Source organism: Rattus rattus, chromosome 16 (genome assembly GCF_011064425.1).
Source record: "Rattus rattus isolate New Zealand chromosome 16, Rrattus_CSIRO_v1, whole genome shotgun sequence".
NCBI classification, from domain to species: Eukaryota; Metazoa; Chordata; class Mammalia; order Rodentia; family Muridae; genus Rattus; species Rattus rattus.
In genome coordinates, this window is record NC_046169.1 from 2,994,035 (window position 1) to 3,008,352 (window position 14,318).

The window sequence follows — 14,318 nt, forward strand, 5'->3', positions numbered from 1 at the left end:
ATATTGTTCCTACTCCTCCCCTCACAAACTGATACCCCCACCTCCTCTGTCTCCTCTTCTCCCTTATCTTAAAACAATCTTGCTGCTTTATTCATATATATGTATTGCAGCCTTCTTTCTCAAGCTCCCAGACTTTCTTCCTTTCTCTGTTACTTTCTGGATTTCCTTGATACTGGAGAGAGAGAGAGAGAGAGAGAGAGAATGAGAATGAATGCCAGTTTTCTATTTTTTTCTCTCTTGGCTTATCACACTTCTGGATTATCAGGTGTGAGGGATGGTTGGAACAATAAACTTTTATTGAACCAGAAGAGAGGCACTAGCAGAAAGAAAAACTTTTACCCTAGTTAATACACATAAATCCATATAAATTAATATACAAATTCATGCATATATAATCATATATCTTCATGCATTCTGGTTGGTATAAGCTACTAACTTATCCCATAATTATATATTTACACAGACAAACACACACACACACACACACATGCACATACACACACAATATTAGTTAGTAGTGTAAATCTTTCCTAAATTATAATCCATTCACCCTTCCCTAGAAGGACTTTTCCATCATAGAATTACAATCCATGCATTACAGAAACCATCACAGTAAAATTACCTGCATGTTTTTAGCTTTTTCTACATGGCTCCTAGCTGTAGATGCTTTATTGTTGTTTTGTTTTGTTTGGTTTTGCTTTGCTTCCTTTTTTTTTCATAAATGAGCACATGAATTTGGAAAGACAATAGTGGATGTAGAATAGGGTACAAAATTGGATGGTAGATAATGGGAATGAATTTGAACAAAACACATATACACATTTATAAAATTCTGAAATAATGAAATTGTTTAACAAAAAAGAATATACTTCATAATAATATAAAACATTAATTTTAAAAATCCTTATAGAAAAAATATCACATGCAGAGATGTGGCTGTTCATGGTTTTCAAACAACACTTAATTCTTGGTAAAGATACAGCAGACGTGATACGATAAACAAAACAATCTTAAATGATGCTGCATAAAAAGAGTATGAAATGCAAGGTTGGTGCTTACAACAATGTCTTCATGTTTATTTTCTTCAGTTCTTTCACCTATGATGCTTATGATGAATGAGGTATAGTTATTAAAATAGCTATAATAAATTGAAAAATGAAATACAACAAAATAAACTGTATTCTTATCACCCAACTTGCAAAAATCTAAACTCCAGTTAGATCAAAGACATTGTCTAAAACATGAAACTCACAAATCCAAGGAAACTTCTGAAGATAAAATTATTGAAAAGAATGATTCTGAAAGTTATATTAGCAGTAACAACTCCTGTGAGAAGGAACCTTTCCTCTTGTATGTGGTCACTTTTGTCTCCTCCAACATTCCCCAATTTTTCTTTTATGAAACACTCCAATTACTCTCTATTGCCTCCTTGTGTTCTCTCTTCTATCTTTTTTTTCTGGTTTCAGGTCAAGCACACAAACAGAAGATAACAGAAAGAATCTTTGGTATTTGTATTTCTGAGTCTGACTTAACTTGCTAAACATAATCATTTCTGGTACCATCATTGTCCTATTAATCTTATGATTTTAACCTTTAAGATGAAAAAAATCCCAGTTTAGATGTGTTTTACATCTTCAGCTTAGCATGTAGGAGGCACTGTATTCAATACCCAGTGCTGCAAAAGTTATAAAGTGTTAAAATAAACATTTGCACCAAACTCTTTGAAATTCATTATTCTATACTTAAAATTCTTCTGTATGTATGTTAGGTACATTTAATAAATAATGATATGTCTCCACTTGAGAGCTGATTAAAAGTTGTTTTTATCTGAAAAGTTGTAGACTTTAGGCACTAGGGTAATGGTTTTGTTGACCATAAAATAATGATAACCTGTGTTCAGATCCCCAGTTCCCATAAAATGTATGGGCATATCACATACATCTATAGTCCTAGTACTTCCTTGGAGAGGCAGAAACTGGTTGCTCATTTACTTTAGGTAAATCAAAAAGTTCTGGTTTTTCTTAGAAACTTATTTCTAAAACATAAGACATTGAATAGTAAAGGAAGACATTTGATTTTGACCTGGCTCCACATGATGTGCACATCCAAACACAAATACCTATATAAAAACAAAAACTAGTAGTCTCCATTTCAAAGCATTATTAGGATTGGAAAAAGTTAAAAACAAGGACAGATAAGTCACATTTCTTACTGTATTCTTTATCCTAGCCATATGATTTCCCAAATTATTAATGTCTTACATGAAGTAGAATATGGCAAAGCTGATAAACTAAATTCAATGTGTAATTATTTAGTAAATGTTTCACTAATGCTTATACACATCTAAACATCACCATATATGTACATATATATATATGTATATATATATATGTCTATATAATTTGTAGTTCATTTGTATCTGTTTAAATAGGAATGGGGACAGATACCTCACATACTCTAAGAAAATCACATTAAATGAGGAGAAATTAATTCTGAGGATATACAAATGGATTTGGACAACATTTTTGAGACAGTCTTTAGTACAGGTTGACCTCAAGCATTTTGTGTCTACAAAGATTATCTTGACCTCCTGATTCTTGTGTATCTTGATCCGCCATGCTGGGATTGCAGATGTTTAAAACAATGCCCAGTTTATGAGTCTCTGGTGAGACTTTGTGCATGATCGAAAAGCATACTATCAATTGAGATACATCCCCATCCCTTAAGACAATAGTTTCATACACAGCAGAAGGTAAGTTTTTTGACATCAGCTTGGTCAAGTCTTCCCAAGAGGACTTCAGCTCAGGAACCCTGTTATCAATGAAACTGGATGAAATCATAGCACCTGGGATTGGAGATGATGAGCCCCAAACATATTTTCCATAATGATTTTTTTTCTGGCAAGTGCGACCTCAAATTTGGAGTTCTGAGAAAGAAGTTTTTCAGACTCTCCAGAGGATATTCAGAAACTGAGTTGAAGAAGCCATGGGAATTAGAGTACCCATCATAGTCAACAACAAAATTGGTATTTACACGAATTAATACAAATTTATTGGATATGTATACACCTCCTGTCTTTGCAACTTCAAACTCTACACAGACTTAACTTTGCAGTTACTCCCATGATGCTTCTTCTGATTTTTATGTTCCTGTTTCTGCAATATTCCAGTGATGTCTACTCCTTTCACCGCTCTTATTGTGCTTCAACGACAAAAAACTAGTGTATACAAGGATGGGGATATGGTAGTTGCTGCATTTTTACCTCTTTTTACTATTACTGTGGATTCTGCATCTGATAATCAAAGCGATAATAATTTCTCTATTCAGTAAGTTAATAATTTTCTGTTAATATTTTCTCATATTAAAGATGTAATGCCTAGAAATATTATGCGTGCATTCAAAACTGCTATCTACATCCAACGTACTGCTGTTATGTTCCAAGACCTGTCTCTAATTTATTTTTACTATTTCGGTTTAGTAGTTTTTCCCCTGAAAAGAACAAAAGTATTCTAGTTTCGTTCTGTTCTGAGACTCAATTTTCCACTTATTACTCCATTATTCCTGCCCTCTTGTAGCCTGTTGTCAGGAATTAATGTTGTCAGGAATTATATCCAATAATGTAACCTAATATCACAAAGCAAGCCACTGGCATGCATTCTGTACAGTGAGCATATGGAAAATTCTCTTCCAGGATAGTAAAGAATCGTTATTTTTCTATGTTATGGGTATTAAACCTCAGAAAGTGTTGGCAAAATTCTTGCAGCTCTCTGGGCTGTTTGTACACCTTGTTGACTGCTATGCAGAAGATGTTTGCTTTTATGACGTCCCAATATTCAATTGTTAACTTTAATTCTTGGGCAAAGGAATATTTTCCTACAGTTGTTTCATAGAGGGCACTGTCTGTTTTTTCTAATAGTCTCAGAGTTTCAGGCTTCACACTTATGCTTTTGATCCATTAGGAATTAGGTTTTGTGCAAGTTGAAATATACATGGTTAATTTTAATGTTCTGTATGCATTTCTTAAAGATGTTTCTTTTCGTCAGCACATGGACTTCTTTCTTTTTTCTTTTTTCTTCTTTTGGATTTTTGGTCAAATGTTAAGTGGTTGAAGTTACATGTATTCATGTTTGGGATATGATTTTTGTTCCATTGGTCTACATGTCTGTTTTGTGACAATACTAATGGTGTTTTGTTATTATGGCTCTCTAATATATCTTAAAATATGGAATTGTAATACTTCAATTATTTCCTCACTTCAGGATCCTTTGTGGTTTCATTTGAAATTGCACATGTTATTTCCTGTGAAAAAGTAGATGTCATTTTCACTCGGATTGCATTGAGACTATAAATAGCTTTGCTAGGATCCTCATTTGCACCATGCTATCCTACCAGTCTATGAACATAGAATATCATTTTATTTCCTAGTGTCTCTCTCTCCCTTTTTCTTCAGAAGCTTAAAGATTTCATTGAATAAATTATTCATTTCCTCAGTTATATTTATTCTCATATATTTTCCCTTAGGATATTGTGAATGTGTTTGTGTCCATGTTCTCCTGTTCTGTATTTTTGTTTTGGTGTATCAAAAAAGCTATTGACTGTGCAAAATGATTTTGAATGCTGTCACATTGCTGAATTTGGTGATCATTTCTAGTCTGGCAGAATTTCTTAATCTCCAATATATAGCATTATGTCATCTACAAATAATGATAGTTTGACTTTTATTTGCTTAATTGTATATTGTTAATTTTCTTGTATTGCCTCATTGCTCTAGGTAGTACTTCAAACACAATATTAAGAAGAAATGGGAGTGTGGGATATTCCTGACTAATTTACATCTTCATTTAGGTTGATTTTGCCTATATGTATGTGTATGCGTGTGTCTGTATGGTTGTGTTGTGGTATATTGCCTTTAGCTCTACATTCTTTAAGACTTTTACTATGAAAGTATGATGGATTTTGTCAAAACCTTTTCTGCATCAATTGAAATAATCAGGTGATTTTTGTCTTAAGCCCATTTGTGTTGTTTATTTAATTTAGTGCCTTGAGAAATGTGTAGAACCATCTATACATTTGAAAGATAAAACAGTTGATGGTCTTCATTCTGTGTTTCTGCATTATATTTACTGTTGTTTTCTTAAATTTTTTTAGTCTATGTTCATCAGGAATTTTGGCCTACAGTATCTCTACCTGGTTTTAGTATTAGAGTGACACTGGCTTTGTAGAAATTTGCTAAGTGCTAATTCTGTTTCTTTTCTCTTTTTTAATGGTTAAAGAAGGAATGTTTTAAGAAGAATATGAAGAATTAAAAATCTAGGAGAATTACGGTGTGATACTTCTGGCCCTGGACATTTTTAATTGAAGACTTTTGATTACTATTTAATCTTCTCATTGCTTATGGTTCTGTTTAGATTGTTAAGTTCTTGGCTTAAATTTTGTGAATGTGCTGCACACATTCACCCACAAGGAAAACCCATAAAAATGAAATTGGGAATATATATATATGAAATGTCCAGAAAAAGCATTGCAAAATAAACATGACAAATCATATTTTCAAAATATCTTTGGATAAATTGTGTTGGCCATCTATTGCTGAGCATGAGACTGTGTGTTTTGTATACCCAATTGTACTCCATTAGAAAAAAACTGACTTTTTTGAAATTGGTTATCAACTAGAGAATGCTTCTGGATTAAAGAGTAGGTTTTATGTCTAATTCTCCTTTCAGAGCCAGGCCCTCAACAGACTTAGACATGTGAATGCCCTATTCATGTTCCAAAACTCTCATTATGAGACCAAGACCCCAAAGATTCTGTTGAGTTTGTTTTCTGTTAGCCAACGAGGGTGGGACATGGAGTATAAACATGGAGGAGTTTATTCCTCCATGAGACTACCTTAGAGAACAAAACACTTTACATTTTCACATATCTGTCAATAGGAGACAGGCTCTGGGTTAGAGGTGGTAACATGTGTCTACTGCTTCATCGTGCTCTAAACCTCATCAGGTGTAAGACCTGTGTGTGCTGGCTTCATGTTTCTATATATTCATTTGTGTACAACCCTGGTCCTGTCTAGAGGGTCTTGAACACTTAGTGTGCTCTGTAAATTCTGGCTCTTGCACTCTTTCTGTGTCCTCGTTCACAAATCTCTATGTGCTGAAGGGAGGGATTTTATGGAAATGCCCCTTTCAGGACTAACATTCGAAGGTCTCTAAGTCTGTACACACACTCTGGCCGTGGGTCTCTGTATTTGTTCCCATTTGCTGCAGGAGGAAGCTTCTTTCTTTAAGGCTGAGTAAGGAATAAATGTTCCTAAAATAAATGTTAGGAGTCATTTCATTGCTCTATTCAATTAGTATTTGGTTTTCTTCAAGATTCCTGGACTCTCTGACTTCAGGTTCTTAGATGCCCAAGCAGTGTTTCATGCCATCTCATAGTGTGGGTCTCGACTCAAATCAGATATTACTTGGTTAGTCCTACAAGCTTCGTAACATTATTGCAGCAGCATATCTTGGAAGTAGGTCATAATTGTATATGTAAAGTTTGTATCTGGGTTGATATTTTGTTTCTCCTCTACTAACATGCAGAATACCTTCTAGTCACATTAGTAAGTGTCCACAGAGGTGAAAGCTCTAGGTAGTCACCAGATTGACTTCTACATCTTCAGTGAGTTCTGTAGGTGTTGCTTTTATCAATAGAGCCTTACTATCAGTTTGTGGAAAGAAACCAATAGCCTTGGCAATAACTTAGATTATTTAGGGTTTGGGATGGGAACACTTTGGCCAATAACTCAATTAGATACAACTCATCTTCATACTGAAAGTTGCTTTTGGTGACAAGAGGGGCTTTACTATATCATGTTACTGAGGAAATTCATTTGGAACACCTTTATATAAGTATATGTTATAGGAAGCTTCTACTGTATTAGGTTGTCTTATGACCTTTCAAATATTCCTTAGGCCTAGTCGTTCCTCCTTATATTTCTTTCTTCATCCCCTCATTCCTCTCCTGTCACTCTTTGATCCTCCCATTCTAGTCTCCCTTCAAACGTCCATAACAATCTATTCTATGTCCTCTTCCTCAGGAGATCCATCCCTCCTTCAATCTAATCACTTCCTCTCTTGCTAATTCCTGTGATTACATTGATTGCAGCATGCTGATGGATGAGTTAAGAGACAATATTCACATATAAGAAAACACATACCAAATTTGACTTTCTGGGACTGAGTTACCTCACCTGGGATGATGTTTCTCTAGTCCAATCCATTTTCATGAAAACTTCATAATTTCATTTTCAGTGGATAAGGAATATTTTATTCTATAAAAGTACCAGATATTATTTAGCCATCTCTATATGCTAGGTTTTTCCAAGTTCTGTCTATTGTGACTAGAGCAGCAATGAATGTCTTTAAGCAACTGTCTCTATTGTAGGATGAAGCTCATTTTGAGTATATGTCCAAAGGTGGTACTCCTAGATCTTGAAGTACAACCCCAGCTTTCTGAGGGTCTTGCCACACTGAAGAACAGCAATGAATGAGCTTTCTCCTTATTCCACATTTTTGCCAGCATGTGTTGTCATTGTTTTGTTTATATTGTTTATTTTGAATGATATAAGATGAAATCTCAAAGTAGTTTTGACTTACATTTCCCTAATGACTAAGGATGTTGAACATTTATTTCTTTCTCCTCAATTTGAGTTTCCTTTTCTTCATATTTTTTTTTACATTTGTATTCCATCACTTAATTGAGTTATTTGCTTCTTGAAGCCCAGTTTGTTGTTGTTATATTTTTCCTTTTGTTTAACTTTAGTCCTTAATATATTTTGGATAGTAACCCATCAGGATGTGCTTGGTTAAAAAAAAACTTTTCCCATTCTGTAGGCTGCCAATTTGTTGGATTATATTGTCCACTGATATGCAGATGCTTCCCAGGTTAGTGAGGTCTCATTTATTAATTGTTAACCTTTAGTGCCTATGTAATCTGTGTTCTGGTCAAAAAAACATTTTTCTCGTATTACTAGTCCCTGACTATTCTCTACTTTTTCTTCTTGTATATGCTTTCATGTTGATGTTTTCAGCCTATTTTGACTACATTTTGTGGAGGATACATATGGATTTAATTCTATCCTTCTGCATGCAGCCATGTAATCTGAACAACACTATTTTTTGAAAGTGCTGCATTTTATCCATTGTCTATTTCTGGCTTCTTTTTCAAAAACTCTCAGTAGGTGTATGGACTTGTGTGGGGTTCTTCCAGTCCAGACAATTGATCAGTGTGTGTGTGTGTGTTTTCTGCCAATAGCATCCTGTTTTCATTACTATATCTCTGTAGTACAGCTTGAAATCAGTGATGGTGATAACTCCAAGAGATGTCTGATTGGTCAGTGTGTTTTTTGTTTCCACATGAAGCTAAAAATTATCCTTTGAATTTCTGTGAAGAACTGTGTTATAATTTTAATAAATCTGAAGGTTGCTTTTGACAGAATGACCTCTTTTACTACATTAGTTATTCCAATCCATGAGCATGAGAGATCAGTTGATCTCCTGATATCTTCTTCAACTTATTTCTTCAAAGTTTGAAAATTTCTTCAATGTCTTAATATCATAAAAGAATTTGATTTGCTTGGTTAGATTTACCTCAAGATGTTTTCATTTTGTATATATTGATTGGTTTGCATCTACTGAGTTAAACTTGTATCTTTTGGATAAAATCAAATTGTACTTTGATAGTATGTCTTCCTCAAAATTTTTAAGCACATATTAACTAAAATATAATCACATTGATTCTTGAATATGATTTGCAAAGAATTTGTTGAGAATTTTTGCCCATAGGTTAATGAATCAAATTATTTTGTTTTTTCCTTTTTATATTTGGGGCTTTAAAGGAAAATAATAGCTTTTTAAATTGACTTTGGTAATATTGTTTCCCTTTCTTGTTTGTGAAAGAAATTAAAGAGTGTTCATGTTAGTTATCCTTTGGATTTGATAAATTCACCAGTAATTGTATCTAATCCATGGAAGTCTTCTTCTTTGATGGGATGATTTTAGTACACATTTGATCCTTTTTGTTGCTGTAGTTCTTGCTATTATGGAATTGTTTGAGCCATTCATCACTTGGTTTTCAGAGGTTACATGTGTCTAGGGACTCATCACTTTTATCTAGATTTCTTTGTCTTTTTAGAAAATGAGTGTGCAAAATATTTCCTAATAATTCTCTGGATTCTATAGGATTTTGATTTATTGTCATGTTTTTCACCTCTTTTTTTGTTATCTTTAATTACTTGAGTATTTCTTATTTACATTTCGATTGTTATTCCCTTTCCCTGTTTCTGGGCCAACATCTCCCTGACCCCTCCCCCTCCCGTTCTATATGGGCGTTCCCCTCCCCATCCTCTCCCCATTACCGCCCTCCCCGCAACAATCACGTTCACTGAGGGTTCAGTCTTAGCAGGACCAAGGGCTTCCCCTTCCACTTGTGCTCTTACTAGGCTATTCATTGATACCTATGAGGTTGGAGCCCAGGGTCAGTCCATGTATAGTCTTTTGATAGGGGCTTAGTCCCTGGAAGCTCTGGTAGGTTGGCATTGTTCATATGATGTCTCAAGGCCCTTTAGTGGTCCCATTCTCAGTTCAGTGGTTTAATGCTGACTTTCACCTATGTATTTGCTGTATTCTGGCTGTGTCTCTCAGGAGAGATCTACATCTGGTTCCTGTCAGCCTGCAATATTTTTGCTTCATCCATCTTATCTACTTGGGTGGTTGTATATGTATGGGCCATATGTGGGGCAGGCTCTGAATGAGGGTTCCTTCTGCCTCTGTTTTAAACTTTGCCCCCCTATTCCCTGCCAAGGTAATTCCTGTTCCCATTTTAAAGAAAGAGTGAAGCATTCGCATTTTGGTTATCCCTCTTGAGTGTCATATCTTCTGTGCATCTAGGGTAATTCAAGCATTTGGGCTAATAACAACTTATCAATGAGTGCATACCATGTGTGTTTTTCTGTGATTGGGTTACCTCACTGAGGATGATATTTTCCAGTTCCAACCATTTGCCTATGAATTTCATAAAGTCATTGTTTTTGATAGCTGAGTAATATTCCATTGTGTAGATGTACCATATTTTCTGTATCCATTCCTCTGTTGAAGGCCATCTGGGTTCTTTCCAGCTTCAGGTTATTATAAATAAGGCTGCTATGAACATAGTAGAGCACGTGTCTTTGTTATATGTTGGGGCATCTTTTGGGTATATGCCCAAGAGAGGTATACCTGGGTCCTCAGGTAGTCCAATGTCCAATTTTCTGAGGAACCTCCAGACTGATTTCCAGAATGGTTGTACCAGTCTGCAATCCCACCAACAATGGAGGAGTGTTCCTCTTTCTCCACTTACTTGCCAGCATTTGCTGTCACCTGAATTTTTTATCTTAACCATTCTCACGGGTGTGAGGTGAAATCTCAGGGTTGTTTTGATTTGCATTTCCCTGATGATTAAGGATATTGAACATTTCCTTAGGTGTTTCACAGCCATTCAATAATCCTCAGCTGTGAATTCTTTGTTTAACTCTGAACCCCATTTTTAATAGGGTTATTTGTCTCCCTGAGAGCTAACTTCCTGAGTTCTCTGTATATTTTGGATATAAGCCCTCTATCTGTTGTAGGATTGGTAAAAATATTTTCCCGATCAGTTGGTTGCCGTTTTCTCCTAAAAACAGTGTCCTTTGCCTTACAGAAGCTTTGCAGTTTTATGAGATCCCATTTGTCGATTCTTGATCTTGGAGCATAAGCCATTGGTGTTTTGTTCAGGAAATTTCCTCCAGTGCCCATGCATTTGAGATGCTTCCCCTTTTTCTTCTATTAGTTTGAGTGTATCTGGTTTGATGTTGAGGTACTTGATCCACTTGGACTTAAGCTTTATACAGGGTGATAAGCATGGATCGATCTGCATTCTTCTACATGTTGACCTCCAGGTGGACCAGCACCATTTGCTGAAAATGCTATCTTTTTTCTATTGGATGGTTTTGGCTCGTTTGTCAAAATCAAGTGACCAAGGGTATGTGGGATGTTTTTCACCTCTAATTTTATGTATTTGTTTATTTATTTATTTATTTATTTCTCTCCTTTTTTGAAATTTTAAATGTGTTTAGTTTACTAAACTGGGCTGTGTAATACTGTTTTCTTGCAAGTCATTAAAATATTTCGTCATATGCCTCCATTGCCAGTAATTCTCTCCATTTTCTGGCCTCTGTCTTCCTGTCTTCCTCTGGGTTCACCTAGACAGTTTTGTGTCTATTTCCATGTCCTCTCTCTATATCCGATTTTATGTATCTAATTACATTGTAAATTAAATTGTACTTAACAATGAAAGATAATATTTGGTATTTGTCTAAGACTGACGTAGTTCACATAACATGATTATACCCAGTTACATCTGTTTTCCTGCAAATGACACAAGTTTATTCTTTATAATTGAATAAAATTCCACATGTATCACAGTTTTTTTTAATTCATATCTCTGATAGTCAGCACCAAGTTTAGTTTTATAACTTACCAACAATGAAAAGTGCTATGTAAAGCTTTTGTCAGAGGTATACCTCTCCTGAAGGTACTGCTGACCTTCCCTTTTACAGCTTATCACATGGCTGTTACCTGCATTTTCACTACCAAGGCCAAAAGAATATCCTGGAGCTCGTGTTTGGATTCCCTCTTGGTGTCCTATTTTGATATTTTCTGCCATTCCTTCACCTTAGTGGCATACACAGTGGCAATAAAAACCACATATAAGAATAATTAACAATTTAAAAATTTACAAATTCTACCCATATCACAAAACATAAAATGAATATTCCAATTACAAATAAATAAAACTGCAAAAAATAAATTTATAGCAATCAAACATAAAGTAATCAAAAGAATGTAAACCATTGGTTATTGCTGTGATTCCTAGGGCATGTGCATATTTTACCTAATTTATATTTTCTCCAAGTTCGATATAAACCAGGTTAAAGAAACACATTCCCAAATAAAAGGCAATTCAGTCACTTTCAAACTAAAAGTTGAAATGGAGACATTGATAGACTTTAAGTCAATTTGAATAAGTTTACCCTTATAAGTCCAGTATGAACTGGGTGTTTACACTGTGAGGCCATCCTATATGCAAGAAGAGACATAGGTCAGTACATTACTCCAGGTTTCATTGGTTGGTACCCATTGCAGAAATTGTATTGTGAAGGATAAAGCCTTTTGGATCAAAACCTGTGGTGATATATAGGTTGCATCTGAACAAAATATGGTTGTTTCTGTTATGGTATAATCTGAATTCTGTAGAATAACATGGAGGCCCATGAATTCTCCTCATGTGTGGAGACTTCAGTATCATAAGATGCAAAGCGTTGTGGCAGTAAATCAATCAAGATCAATGGAAATCTGTAATGTTGTATCGCCAATGCTGCAAATTCTAGCTATTCATTTCTAGAAGGAAATGAATAATTTTCTGCATTTCATATCAGGTGTTTATTCCATATGTCTATTTTGCCAATACAGAGTAGATTCATAAACTTGGCTACATAAAACAAAATCACGTTTTGCCTGTTCAGTTTTGGGTATAGATCAAAATGGTGAAATCCATATGGTCGTGGTATTGTATTCCAAGATAGAGAATGCCTCTGTGATGTTTTCCTATCAGCGTCTGGGTCAAAGATTCAATTGTGCCAAAACATACGATTGCATTGCTTTATTGAGGTTGATGTTGATGTCTCCTCAGTCTATTGAACTGCCTCCTCTTTCTTGTCCCAATTTGGATAATCGTATACATTTTCATTTTCAAATCTGGTAGTTTTATTGTACTGGGAAACATACACACACACACACACACACACACACACACATATGACAAAGAATGCTGAAAAGATTTTTCTGTTTGTTGATAATTCACAGTCAAATATGGAGTCTTCCCTTCCTGGCATCTCAAATATTATTTTCCCCTTGCTCTTCATTGTAAAGTGTAAAGATGATTTAAGAGATATTTCTTTCCAGTAGAGGTTTTACATGAGGTCTGCCAACCAAAAAGAGCCCAGGTCCAGACGGATTTAGTGCAGAATTCAATCAGACCTTCATAGAAGACCTCATACCAATACTATCCAAACTATTCCACAAAATTGAAACAGATGGAGCACTACTGAATTCCTCTATGAAGACACAATTACTCTTATACCTAAACCACAGAAACACCCAACAAAGAAAGAGAACTTCAGACTAATTTCCCTCTTGAATATCGACACAAAAATACTCAATAAAATTCTGGCAAACCGAATCCAAGAGCACATCAAAACAATCATCCACCATGATCAAGTAGGCTTCATCCCAGGCATGCAGGGATGGTTTAATATATGGAAAACCATCAACGTGATCCATTATATAAACAAACTGAAAGAACAAAACCACATGATCATTTAATTAGATGCTGAAAATGCATTTGACAAAATTGAACACCCCTTCATGATAAAAGTCCTGGAAAGAATAGGAATTCAAGGCCCATACCTAAACATAGTAAAATCCATATAGAGCACACCAGTCACTAACATTAAAGTAAATGGAGAGAAACTTGAAGCAATCCCACTAAAGTCAGGGACTAGGCAAGGCTGCCCAATCTCTCCCTACTTATTCAATATAGTTCTTGAATTTCTAGCTAAAGCAATCAGAAAACATAAAAAGATCAATGGATAGAAATTGGAAAAAAAAGAAGTCAAAATATCACTATTTGCAGATGATATGAATAGTATATTTAAGTGATCCCAAGAGTTCCACCAGCGAACTAATAAAGCTGATAAACAACTTCAGCAAAGTGGCTGGGTATAAAATTAACTCAAATAAATCAGTAGTCTTCTTCTGCACAAAAGAGAAACAAGCCAAGAAAGAAACTAGGGAAACGACAACCTTCATAATAGTCCCAAATAATATAAAATGCCTCAGTTTGACTTTAACCAAGCAAGTAAAAGATCTGTACAATAAGAACTTCAAGCCTCTGAAGAAAGAAATTGAAGAAGACCTCAGAAGATGGAAAGATCTCCCATGCTCATGGATTGGCAGGATTAATATAGTAAAAATGGCCATTTTACCAAAAGCGATCTACAGATTCAATGCAATCCCCATCAAAATACCAATCCAATTCTTCAAAGAGTTAAACAGAACAATTTGCAAATTCATCTGGAATAACAAAAAACCCAGGATAGCTAAAACTATCCTCAACAATAAAAGGACTTCAGGGGGAATCACTATTCCTGAACTCAAGCAGTATTACTGAGCATTAGTGATAAAAATTGAATGGTATTGGTA

At 35.0% G+C, this 14,318-nt stretch overlaps 1 pseudogene; it reads left to right on the forward strand.

Annotated features, from left to right (window-relative positions):
* Nucleotides 1-3,122: 3,122 nt before the first annotated feature.
* The window catches only part of LOC116885848, a 147,503-nt pseudogene continuing 136,307 nt past the window's right edge, over nt 3,123-14,318 (forward strand).